This window comes from Staurois parvus, unplaced genomic scaffold (genome assembly GCF_062004578.1).
Source record: "Staurois parvus isolate SC_StPar_1 unplaced genomic scaffold, SC_StPar_1.0 ptg000556l, whole genome shotgun sequence".
Classification (NCBI taxonomy): Eukaryota; Metazoa; Chordata; class Amphibia; order Anura; family Ranidae; genus Staurois; species Staurois parvus.
Window position 1 is genome coordinate 3,036,374 of NW_028318352.1, and position 13,866 is coordinate 3,050,239.

At 42.4% G+C, this 13,866-nt stretch overlaps 1 protein-coding gene across 3 annotated transcripts in view; it reads right to left on the reverse strand.

The window, feature by feature from the left end:
- MED13L (mediator complex subunit 13L) overlaps nucleotides 1–13,866 on the reverse strand; it is a 202,644-nt gene that overhangs the window by 184,833 nt on the left and 3,945 nt on the right. The gene's annotated exons all lie outside the window — the stretch shown is intronic.

Below are 13,866 nucleotides of genomic sequence, written 5' to 3' on the forward strand. Positions count from 1 at the left end.
GAAGCTTGCCATAATGCTTTGCAAAAGTGCTGCACACACTGCTCTTAGAAAATCTGAAGTCCCAAAGGTGTAGAATGCTGCTTTACAGCAAAGATGGGGAAAACTTATAGCATTACATATTATACCTAAAATCACAGCTACCTATTTATTAAAGGATAAGTTCACCTTTTGTAACATGTTACACCCATATTCAGGGTGTAGAATGTTACTAAAGGACATGCCCCTGCTCCCCCCCTTGTGACAGCTAGCAGTAACAATTAAAAAGAAACATGTGCAGGGCTCCACCAGCCCGGCCACATCACTCATTCACAGTATTCTATGAATGAGAAAACTACAAGTTCCAACAGCCTTTGCAACTGTCAGCTTGTAGTTCTCAATGAACTACCACGGTACTGTGGAACGCTGTGGTAGTTCAATGATTCTTCCTATCAGAGTGTATCTGCTTGTCCGTATGATGTAAAGGCACACAGATACACTGACAGGCCTGCAGGAGACCTGGACCTGGTGCAATGCTTTACAGGCTCCCACAACAAAATATAAACATATATTTTTTACCTGCAAAAAAATGTGCATTTATTTTTTGTTAAAAGATGAACTTATCCTTTAAGGTGTATAAAAATGAAATACTCCTTTGGACGGACTGTATACATAGGATTTTTGGCTGTTTCAGATTCACACTCTTTTCTGAAACAAGGACTAATTATTTCATTAGCTGTCTCAGACAGATTTATGAATGTGAAGATCATTGCCTGCATCCCTTTACAGCAGTCTTTCTCAACCAAGGTGCCCAGGCACCCTGGGTGCCATCTGGGTTCTTTAGAGGGTGCCTTGGCAAAATGCCTAAAAACTGCCCCAAACTGCCCAAGAATTGTCAACAAGCCAGCAAGTTCAGCATTACAACCTTGAACATTGTGAGAGCCAGCCACTGGCCGATGATGCAATTGGTTGATGAGGAAGTCAGGCGCCTCCATCTTTGTTTGCCCCTCTCCATTAGCAATGGGGTCATTAAGACTCCAGTGAGGGAGAAGAGGAATGGTGCAATACTAGCCAGTACCAGTTTACAAAGGTGTATTAGCTTTGTTAGAATAAATCACCTTCAATAATGGGAGCCCTACATATGTGGATGTTAAAGCGTTATGTAAAACTATTAATTTTGAAAACTCAGTTATTTAGGGAAGCCTACCCCACCTCCACCTAAGAACTGTACTTGAGCCACCTCCATCAGAACATCGCCTATAGCGATCACCTTTTATACCACCTCCCCCTTCCTTTAAATTGTAAGCTCATCCTGTTGCTTCTATACTGAAATGTACTGTCTCCCTTATATTGTAAAGAGCTGCGCAAACTGTTGGCGCTATATAAATACTGTATAATAATAATAATTTAGGTCTCTATTATTATTATTATTATTATTCAGGATTTATATAGCGCCAACAGTTTGCTCAGCACTTTACAATATAAGGGAGACAATATAGCAACAATACAGTTCATTACAAGAGGGATAGGAGGGCCCTGCTCCTTGGAGCTTACAATCTAAGAGTATTATTATACAGGATTTATATAGCGCCAACAGTTTGCTCAGCACTTTACAATATAACGGGAGACAATACAGCAACAATACAGTTCATTACAAGAGGGATAGGAGGACTCTGCTCCTTGGAGCTTACAATCTAGGAGGGAGGGGCTAGTGGTACAAGAGGTAGTAACTGTGGGGGATGGACTGGTAGGAAGAGTAGAAGATTCCATTATTAGCTGAGGGCAGGATACATTTTAGAATGGGGTGCCTCTGGAATGTGCGGAATATTAAAAAGGTGCCTTGACTGAAAAAAGAAAAAAAAAAAAAAAAGGTTAAGAAACACTGCTTTAGGCCTGGTTCACACCAATGCAGTTTGCGTTTTGCAGTGCTTTATGAGGCATGTTCTTTCACACTTATTTTTTACACTTTTTTGATGCATTTTGCAGGGGGGGCAAGTTGGGCCAACTTGTTGCTGGGCAGATTAAAAACACAATATGTGTCAAAAGCGCACTACATGCGGTTTCCACATTGTCTCCACTGAAGTTTATTGAACCAAAAACGCAATGTTTTGCATTTAAAAAAGTCCCTGATCCTTTCCAAAAACGCAGCAGCTCAAAAAAAGCATAGATGTGAACATGTCCCATAGGAATCAATGTTAAATGGACTGTAGTGCGTTTCTGCAAAAAGCATTAAAAATGCATTAGTGTGAACCAGGCCTTAGAGAAAATGGTCCTTAAAGGGTGAGGCTAGTTTATTAAAGATGTTTAGAATGTTCACACAATCAATTATGTGAATATTCACTTCAAATACACAGTGTTCCACAGATGGAATAACCAGTTGAAGACCAAGCAATTTTTGTTTACAAGTTTAAATCAGTATTTTTTGTTTGAAAATTACTTATAACCCTAGAGAATAAAATGGTGATTGCTGAAATTTTTTATGTCACATGGTATTTGCGCAGCAGTTTTTCAAATGCAATATTTTTGGAAAAAACACTTTAATGAATTAAAAACAAAAAAATACATACCCCATGAAAGATTATGTTGCAAGTAAATAGATACCCAACATGACGCACTGTAAAATTGCGCACGTTTGTGGAATGGCGACAAACTACAGTATTTAAAAATCTCTATAGGCGTCACTTTAACAATTTTTACAGGTTACCTGTTCAGAATTACAGAGGAGGTCTGGTACTAGAATTTTTGCTTTTGCGCCAGCGTTCAAGGCAATACCTCAAGTGTGCTGCAAACACCGTTTACATATGCGTGCACGACTTATGTATGTGGCCACTTCTGTGCGCTAGCACAAAGGGATGGGGGTGCTTTAAATTTTTTTTTATCTTATTTTTTATTTTTACACTGTCCCTTTTTCTTTTTTTGATCACTTTTACTCCTATTACAAGGAATGTAAACATCCCTTGTAGTAAAAATAAGGTGGAAAGGTCCTCTTTGACCCCAAATCTTTCCTTTATCTTTAAAAGCAAAAAATAAAGAAAAACATTGTTTACACCTGCCCCAGACCAGAAATGAAGTCATGACGTTGCTTTGGTCCTCCAAGGCCACAGAGGCGATGACAGACGATCAAGTCTCTCATTGCCTCTGTGACCAGCCAGCTGCACCATCAGATCATTTCTCGGGAGCACTAGTTGAAACAGTAAGCCCAAAAAACACTAGCCAGAGGTGGGGGGTGGAAGGGACATGTCCCCTCCTATTGCTACTGACAGCAATCCAGTGACCAATGAGCCGCTTTCATGAGAAAGCCAACCGCCAGCTGAAAAAAAAAATACCAGAGTTATGGCTGATAGCTTCAGCCATAACCCCGGTAAACCACTTGCAAACCGTAATGTATATATACGTATTGAGGTCAGCAAGTGGATAAACAGGAATATACTTTTCACATGATTGGATAATTGAATATTCTTATGTGAACATTCTCAACTACTTTATAAATAACTATATTTCACAAAAAATTACACTTTTAAAGGGAATGCCTGAAATGTGACTCATATTTCAGTGTAGCCTTCAGATCAGACATGAACTGAGATTTCAGGGGCAATTTGTTTACTTAAAGTGGTTGTAAACCCAAAAAAAAAAATCAAGTTATTTATCCGCAGTCTCGCCAAGAAAGGAGCAGCCAGTTATCTGAAATTCTCTCTGCTTTCCTATGGTAAAAGCCCGACACAAAGAAAAATTGTGTCGCCACACCCGCTCCCCTATGACTGAAAGACGAATTAGGAGTCTCATGCATGAGAATGAAAGAAGGGGGCGTGTGCCCCACAACCATCCACACAGATCACTCCCGAAATAGCCTAGCTCAGGAATTACTCAGCGGACCATGCTGACACTATGTGCTTATCTCTACTAACAGAGGAGATGGGGGGATACATGTTTTCACATGGGGTTATTACAGTATTTATATAGCGCCAAAAGTTTGCTCAGCGCTTTACTGTATAACGGGAGACAATACAGCAACTATACAGTTCAATACAAGAGGGATAGGAGAGCCCTGCTCCTTGGAGCTTACAATCTAGGAGGGAGGGGCTAGTGGTACAAAAGGTAACTGTGGGGGATGGATAGGTTGGAAGAGTAGAACATTCCATTATTAGCTGAGGGCAGGATAGGCTCCCCTGAAGAGATAGGTTTTCAGAGATCGCCTAAAAGTGAGCAGAGTAGGCGATAGTCTGATAAATTGGGGTAGAGAGTTCCAGAGGATGGGAAAAGCTCTGGAGAAGTCCTGGAGACGAGCATGGGAGGAGGAGACAAGGGAGCTAGAGAGTAGGAGGTTGTGTGAGGAGTGGAGACTACGGTTTGGGTGGTATTTGGAGACAAGATCGGTGATGTAATTTGGGGCAGAGTTATAAATGGCTTTATATGTTATTGTTTTGAATTTTATCCATTGGGCAATGGGAATCCAGTGGAGGGATTGGCAGAGAGGGGTGGCAGATACAGAACGGATAGTAAGGTGGATGAGTCTGGCAGCAGCATTTATGATAGACTGAAGAGGGGATAGCCTGCGATGAGGTAGGCCAATGGGGAGGGAGTTACAATAGTCAAGGCGAGATATAACAAGGGAGTGGATAAGTTGCTTAGTGGTTTCCAAGGTTAGGAACGGCTGTATCATGGAGATGTTGCGGAGGTGAAGTCTACAAGATTTGGACAGTGATTGGATTTGGGACTGAAAGGACAGATGGGAGTCTAGGATTACACCTCGTACCCTGGCATGAGGGGAGGGAATGATGATTGTGTTATTGATCTTGATGGAGAAGTCAGGGGAGGGGGCACAGGCTGGGGGGAATACTAAGAGCTCAGTTTTGGAAAGATTGAGTTTGAGGAAGTGGAATGACATCCATGCCAATATGTCACTTAGTAGGTTCGTAATGCGAGAGGAGACTGAAGGGGTGAGGTGAGGGGTAGAAAGATAGATTTGTGTGTCATCAGCACAGAGATGGTACTTAAAGCCATGGGAGTTTATCAAGTGACCAAGGGAGGAGGTGTAGATGGAGAAGAGAAGGGGTCCAAGGACAGAACCTTGAGGGACCCCTACAGAAAGAGGGAGTGAAGAAGAGGAGGCAGCATTATAGGTAACACTGAAGGAGCGCTGCGATAGGTAGGAGGAGAACCAGGAGAGAGCAGAGTCTCTGAGGCCAAGAGAGTGGAGTTTTTTGAGGAGGAGGGGATGGTCAACGTATCAAAAGCCGCAGAGAGGTCAAGTAGTAAGAGTACAGAGTAGTGACCATTGGTTTTAGCTGTTAGTAGATCATTAGTGAGTTTTAGTAGGGCAGTTTCAGTGGAGTGTAGTGAGTGAAAGCCAGACTGTGGAGGGTCAAGAAGGTTGTTGTCGGTGAGGTGGGAACTCACGCGATTGTAGACCAAGCGTTCTAGGAGTTTAGAGGTAAATGGCAGCAGGGAGATGGGTCTTAAGTTGTTCAGGTTGGTGGGGTCCAGGGAGGGCTTTTTAAGTATGGGAGTGATGTGCGTATGCTTTAGAGGGGAGGGGAAGGCACCAGTAGAGAGGGAAAGATTGAAGATGTGAGTGAGGGAGCATAGGATGGAAGAAGAGAGTGACCGTAGTAGTTGTGAGGGGACAGGATCCAGGGGGCAGGTAGTGAGACAGGCTTCTGAGAAAACCTTAGTGACCTCTTCAATAGTAGCAAGGTCAAAAGAGGAGAGTGTTGAGGGAGGTTTAGTATAAGGTATGCTAAGTGGGATTGATGTCTGTGCCGTGGCAATGCCCCTACGAATTGCGTCAATCTTGTTTTTGAAGTGATTTGCAATCTCGTGAGCAGTGAGTGAGGTACTGGGTGGAGGTGGAGAAAGTAGAGTTAAAAGTAGAGAAGAGACAACGAGGACTGGATGACAAGGTATTAATAAGAGTGACAAAGTAGGCTTGTTTGGCAGCATGAAGAGAGGACTTGTATGTTAAGAAAGCAGATTTATAGAGGGTGAATGCTTGTTGAGATTTGGTTTTACGCCACAATCGCTCCAGCGCATGACTACGTCCTTTAAGATTTCTGGTGTCGTCAGTCTGCCAAGGTTGTAATGGTCGGGGCCTGATACTTCGTATAGTTAGAGGAGCAAGTGAGTCTAATGTGGATGAAAGCTAACGGTTATAGACAGCAGTGGCCAGGTCAGGGCAGGACAGGGGAGAGATTCTGTCAGAGTTGGTCAGTTGCAGAGCGGAAAGGAGCAGGGTTCAAGCTGTGAAGGTTTCTGTGGGTAATTGTTTGTGTTTGGAGGGATAGGTGTTTGAAGATGAGGACACTGTGAAGGTGATGAGATTGTGATCAGAGAGAGGAAAGGGGGCGTTTGTGAGGTTGTAGGGAGTGCAAAGACAGGAGAAAACAAGGTCTAATGTATTCCCATCAGAGTGAGTGGAGGACTGTATACACTGTGCTAATGCAAAAGATGAGGTTATGTTGAAGAGTTGGGATGTAGTCGGGTTGTTGACATTAATAGGATGTTAAAATCTCAGAGAATGATAGTGGGTATTTCAGAGGAGAGAAAGTAGGGTAGCCAGGCGGAGAAATCATCAAGAAAGCGGGACACAGGTCCAGGAGGCCAATAGATCACTGCAATCCTCAGAGAAATGGGAGAAAAAAGCCGAAAGCAGTGAGTCTCGAAAGAAGAGAAGGATAGAGAGGGAGGGGTAGGGAGGACTTGAAAAGTGCTCAGTGGGGATAGAAGCAAACCAACTCCACCACCTTTCCGACCAGTGGGTCTGGGTGAGTGGGTCCAGAGACAGGGGCGGACTGACCATTCGAGCACTCGGGCACTACCCGAGGGCCCAGGGTCAGTAGGGGGCCCCATGAAATGCCCCTGGTACCTTTTTATAGGCTTTTTTGGGTGTGCTTTGAGTGTGGGCAAGGACACGGGGGCCCCATGATCCCCTATTGACCAGGGGTCCCATGAGTTCTCAGTCCGCCCCTGTGCATAGGAAAGTGCTGCGGGAGAAACAGAATCTGCCGCTTGAAGCCAGGTTTCTGTAATTGCTAGTAGGTTAAGGGAGCGGGAGACAAAAAGGTCATGGACAGAGGTGAGCTTATTACAGACAGAGCGGGCATTCCAGAGCGCACATGAAAAATGGAGGGTGGTTTTTGGGAGCACAGGAATAGATATTAAATTGAGAGGATGCCTGATGTGGGGGTGAGATACTGGAGGTCCAAGGTTTGGGGAGATACCCCCAGTGGTTAGAAGAAGGGTGAGGAAAGTAACATGGGAGCGGGATGTATACGAGTGCACATGCCTTCCAGTCCTGGTGTTTGGGTCAGCAGGAGAGTAAAGTAGCAGCAGGAGGTGATGAGAGTAGTAGTAGGGAGATGGTAGCAGTGAGGGTGAGATGTACAAGTTTTGGGGTGGAGCAGAGGGGTAAAGAAGTGAGATTTTGGGAACGCAGGATAGTAATATGAAAAGCAGGAGTAGAGGGGACATATTAAAAGGTACACGGAGTGGGACTCAGACTTGTAGGAGATGTTTCCCAGGGTGTTTGCTTGCAGTCTGTCCAATACGCAGTAGAGTTTCTTGTTGTATCTTCCTGCTGCTTGAGTTATCCTGCTTTAGTTAAACTGCTGTGTTCAACTGATTCTTAGCACTCCATCAAAAACAGCACTCACGCAGAAACCAGCACCCCATCTGTGACTATGCCCCTCGATCTGTGACCTCCCCCCATGAGCTGATCTAATTGTGATCCTTCTGCTTGGCTCCCTCCCTGGGAGCTGTGGGGTTAAATCTGTGTGAGGTTTTTTGGCTCCCCTTAGTTGATAATGATGACCTGTAAAAGTATGTATCCCCACCCCTCCTCCTTTAGTAGAGATAAGCACATAATGTGGCAGGGTGGCCTATGAAAGTCTGCAGTCTCTGGTACCGCAAATGCTGCCCAGTGTGTATGGGGACAACTGTTTTCTCAGTATCCACAGGCTGGAGGTGACTCCCAATTAGTCTGTCAGTCACAGGAGAGGGGGGTGTGGTGTCTGGTTTTTTCAGTGTAGGAAAGCAGAGAAGATTTCAGATGACTGGCTGCTCCTTTTTGGCCAGACTATGAACAGATGACTTCTGTTGCTATGCTGTTTAAGGTAGACTGGTCATTTCAATTTTGATTTTATGCGTTTGCAAGCACTTTAAGGTGTAAAGAACGCCTCCAGGTGCCATATTGCTACAAAGCAACACTGGAATTTGTGGACAGTTTTTGTTGAAAATTAGAACTGCTGCAGAAAAATCATTAGATTACAAAATGATTTGTATAGCTAATATATTTCAGTTATATTCATTTATTTGCAAATGTTGTGTATCCCTTTAAAATATAAAAACATGACCCAGGACAATGTTTATTTTTTAATTCACACTGCATTTGTTAGAAGTAAAAAAAGCCATGAGAAAAACAATAAAAACAGGTTAATATGACAACAATGACATATGTACAATCTCAGTAATCCTACGAACATCTGTCCCACAGCTAATGCAGAAGCTGCAAGACAAATGAATGTCGCATAAATACTAAAGTAAAAAAATAGAATGTTTACTCCTTTTTGTAAGTACACTCAAAAGGTTTAATCATTTACCTATATTTCTCATTTTAAAAGAACATCAAAGATTCCCCTGCACACAAACTGTAAGTTTTCAGAAAAGTATCTTTTGTTTTTTTAAATAGAGAAGACACATGCCGACGGTTTTATTAAAATACATTGATGCTTATACAGTTGTATATTGGTGCACTTGTTCCTTGTTAATAAGCTTTTAAACCAAGATGTGAGGGGAAAAAAAAGTGAAAGTCTGTTATCTTTTTTAAAGAGGAAATTCAGGCATAAACTTTTAAAATAATCTTCTGGTTTATAATAGTTAAATCTAAGGAGGTGTACGCAGCCTCCTGGGTTGCAGTCTGTTATTTACAATTTACACTTCCACTGAGCATCAGCAGTAGTGTTCTATGCTTCTGAAGTTTAACCACTAGCCTACAGGACACTTGTACCCCCTTCTTGCCCAGGCCAATTTTCAGCTTTCAGCGCTGTCGCACTTTGAATGACAATTGCGCGGTCATGCAACACTGGACCCATATGAAATTTGTATCATTTTTTTGAGACAGATAGAGCTTTCTTTTGTGGTATTTAATTACCTCTGGGTTTTTGATTTTTTGCTAAACAAACCAAAAACAACTGAAAATTTTGAATAAAAAAAAAGTTTTTTCTTAGTTTTTGTTTTAAAATTTTGTAAAGTGATTTTTCTCCTTCACTGATGTGCGCTGAGGCTGCACTGACTGGCATTAATAGGTGGCACTGGCTGGTATTGATAGGAGACACTGAAAGGCAGCTCAGATGGGCACTGATATGTGGCATTGATGTGCACTGGTAGGCACTGATATGTGGCATTGATGAGGCACTGACAGGTGGTGATTGGACACAGATGATCACATGACCTAGCTGGCTCTTTCCATTGATCAGTGATCCGCTGTGTCAAAGGGATACAACGCACCACCATCGCCACGCTGTGCGGTCCTGAAACCGCGCACTCGTGGTTAGAGTGGGAGGACGTCATATGACGTCCTCCCAGAACGAGAGAACCACCTTGCATCTGTCATTGCCTTACATGGCGGGCGGGAGGCGGTTAAACGTGCCTTACAGCTCTCCTTCACAGAAGCTGTATTCCTGCTCAATCACAGAACTCTTTGTATTCTAGGAACCCATTCACAAAATACGAAAGCGGTTGATTTACTAAAACTGGAGAGTGCAGCTGTTCATGGTAGCCAATCAGATTCTAACTTCAGTTTGTAAGGATGCACCGAAATTTCAGCCACCAAAATATATCGACTGAAAACAGCTCTATCGCCATTTTGCCGATAGGAAAAATTTAGCTGATACAGGGGACTGTGTGTACTGCAGATGAGGGGGGATTCAGGGGGGCGGCTGAGAAGGAGAGGAGCAGTGTATACAGTGACTGGCTGTCCACTATATGTCAGTGCCGGTTTTTAAATGCAATTGCCAGGTTTTTTTTTCTTCACTATAGCTCAGAAATCAGCTGTCAAAAAGAAACAAAGTTTCTTTTTAGTTTCTTTTCCGAGCTAAAAGAAACAAAAGTTTCATTTAGCTCTGGGGAAAGTGATAGCTATGGTGAAGAAAAAAAAGCCAGCAATTGCATTTAAAAATTGACACGGGCATATAGTGACAACCAGTGAGGGAGTCTCTCTGTACACAATGCTACCTCACTGTATACACTGCTCCTCTCCTGCCCCCTCCTTGCACACACTGTCCTCTCTCCAAAGAGGACCTGTCACTTATATGCTATCACATAGGGGAATAGTGGTCCCCTATGTGATAGCAATAAAATCATAAGTTAAAAAAAAATTATATATATAAATATATATTAATATACATACACACACATATATATATATATATATATATATATATATATATATATATATATATATATATATACACACATATACATACATACACACACATATACATGAAAGCAGAAATAAAATACAAAAAAAAATTGGAGCCTCCCCACCCCCATATACGCAGACATTTCGGTTTCGGTTCGGTTTTCAGCCACATGCAGTCTAAATTTTTGGTATCGCTTTCGGCACCAGAATTTTCATTTCAGTGCACCACTAGTGCACTCTCCAGTTTTACTAAGTCAACCCCAAAGTGTTCTGTGAATGGATAGAAGACAGGCAGACAGAACAACTTGTGCATAGGAGAGCAACAATTCTCCTGCAAGAGGGCCAAAGCATAGCAAAAGCTCAATGAAAGTGTAAATTGTAAATAACAAGCAAGCAACCCAAAAAGGGGGCATACAAGTCCTTAGATTTAACTAACTGTAACCCAGCAGCTTGTTTTTCCCCAGAGTTCTTTACATAAAGCAGTGATTTGCTCTTATAATCCTTATTTTTTGGCATATGTAATGAAATGAGACATGTGAATAGCTTCTGTTCCAAGGTGGCATTACCATGCTTTGCACTAATTTGGTGGGAGGGCTTTTTAATCCTTTAGTCCCACCTCACCAAAACCTGTACCATGATATGATTGCCTTTACAAAAAAAAAAAAAAAATCAATGTCTTGTTTAATCTGAGAATTTGCCATATTAATTCAATTCAGTTACATCTACACAAATGTAGGTCTTATAAGCTAAAAGAGAATAGTTTACTGGAGGAGTACATCACTTCACAGAAGACAAAAAAAGAAAAAATCTCTGTAGGCAGAATAGTGAAGCGAAGCAAGAGTGACAATCCTCTGGGAAAACTCTAAAGATTGATACCATTAAGAATGAAAAAATCAGAGAGACAGTAACTGGGGCAGTCACAATAAAACACTTGCTTGGCCATGTGTGTTATGGAATGCAGCATCAAACGGTGTCATTGTATGTATACATCAAAAGGGATCTTTGTTGACAAAGATCTGAAAAGGTAGGAGTCTCCCAAAAATCATTCGGGTAGTAGATAAAGCCGAGTAAAAGCCAAAAGAACACACTGCCTACAAATTAGAAGCATACTTCTGTAACATGTTACCAAATATCAATTTCATACAACTCAGGACAACTAGGCAAGGAAGACCAGTTACAATAAGCCTCACATAAGAAGGCTCTGGTGGAGTTTAGCACACTATGTCAATCTGTAATATCTGATACAATATCACAGGCTTGTTTTTTATCAGCTCTGTCATGCGATTCTTTGAATTTGCATCATCTGTTGCATCTGTTTACATGTTGCCTTATGTATTGCCCTTCTGTACTGTGACGTACATCTTATTTTAACTACCCTGTGACAACACTCAATAAACAAGGCAAAACGTCAGTTTAAAACAAATTCTCTCTTCAGACTGAGCATTTTTCCAGTATGTTTTCAGACAGTAGTAACAGGTTTGCAGAGGCAAATATCAAAGATCTGACTGGAAACAAAACCCCTTCCTGTAAATTGCAGGTGACAAAGAAGAGAAACCGAAGACGTGCAAGCAATTAGTTGGGGAAATTTAAAAAGTGCACATTCACACTTGCCTGCTAATGTGTGCATTTTGCTGCATGAAAATGTATTACAAGCAGAAATTCTTTTGTTTACTATGTGGCTGGTTCAAACCTATACACTATAGTTCTGTGTGCTAAAACTGGAGCAGCTGTGCATAGTAACCAATCAGCTTCTATCTTCAGCTTGTTCAGTTAAAAGTGTACAGTATGTTACCCTAATTCTTTTTTTTCTATTAGTGTGTAAACGGTTTTTTTCTATTTAATCATAGCGTCCATCAAACCCATGTGCTTCTTCCATAAAGTACCTAACTGATCCTGCCAGTCAGCTCATTTCCTTGTTCTAAACTGACCAAAGCAAAAAAGCTGATCTGTACCTATTTGGTCAGTTTTCATCCTTTGGCTGGGCATTCTGACGTACAGGACACTGTGCAGACACACCACATGCCTGTATTGGGTACTTTGTTCACCCCCCCCCCTTTATAGTGCTACAGTAACAAAGTGGCACTATTAATACACCAAATTTAAAAATCACTGACAGTTTATAGAGAACGAATCTAGAGGTACAAAGACAAGTAGAGTGCCCATCCTGACTGCCATGTAGCAGAGTGGCATATTCACCGCTGCTACGCCTTCCCTTTCACTAGTTGACAAAACAGTATGGAATAAACACAAACATACAAACTCATCTTGATGACTGCAGCATCAATTTGATGCTGCAGCGGTCCCCCTCTGGCTCTCCATTGAGAACTGAGTGATCAAAGACTAATGATCACTCAGTTCTCGGTCTTCAATGAGCAGAGAAACAGTGACCATCAGTCACCGGCTCTCTGTTCTGCCCCTCTAGGGCACACTGGCGCACCGGGCTGTGGAAGGGGCAGGAGTGGCTGCTTCAAGCTCTCAGTGGTACAATCTATGTTCCTACATCTGTGCAGAGCTCAGACCAGCTCTGTGACTTTAGACCACTGTCAGCTGAATCTAGGTCACAGGAGTGTAGAACTAAGTGCACTCATGTGACCCACAGGAGAAGCATGGCCAAAAGAGCTTTGACCACACTGTCGGCTTCACAGCCTCCTAACAACCAATAATACTGCAGTGGGAGGAGCCTGATGGGAAAGCTGAGGCTCTAGTTCCTCACCATGTCCACACTCGCCTTGTAATTGACAGCAGGCACTGAATGGATTCTTTAGATAATTGCAAGCTGTCTATTGGCTAAGGATCTACCCACTGCCTGTTAATCAGAGGAGTGGACAAGATGGGGAACTAGAGTCTGGAAATTCCTAATAAGTCCCGACCCCCCAAGTTTCAGAGGGAGCGCTTCTGTACTGAGGTCAGAGTGTCTGTCTGGACACTCCACCCTTAGGGCGCGGCCACACTTAGTCCGAGGTTCGTGTCCCACATTCATGTAACTGTGTACAAAAGGTACGAGTCTGTCCACCATACCGACATTTATTGTGTGGAAATGCATTGGAATCCTAAAGAGTGTCTTAGACACTCTATGTGAATTCCAAGGACTATGTGTTGCAGTGTCCTGTAACCCTGCCCCCTACTATCAGGAAAAAGAGATGCTTGGTCACATGACAAACTTTAATTCTCGTAAAAAGGTAGGAATGAGAATTTCTCAAAGCAGTTACAGTCAAAGCTTGCAGTGAAAGATCACTGACCCTTGCTTTTTCTCTCAACCAAACTGTTAACCCTTCAAAGCTCTAGTGTCATAACTCATCACATGTAGAGCACCATGGCAACTGCAAAGCAAACCGATGCCAAGATGGCAGCTTCCTTGGCTGCAAAAGATATGAGGGTTTAGTTCCGTCTTAAACTAAGCAAAAGCAATTATGGTACCTGCAGAATTATAAAATGATAACTGTATTACAATGTGTCTACAGCATTGGAAACATGTT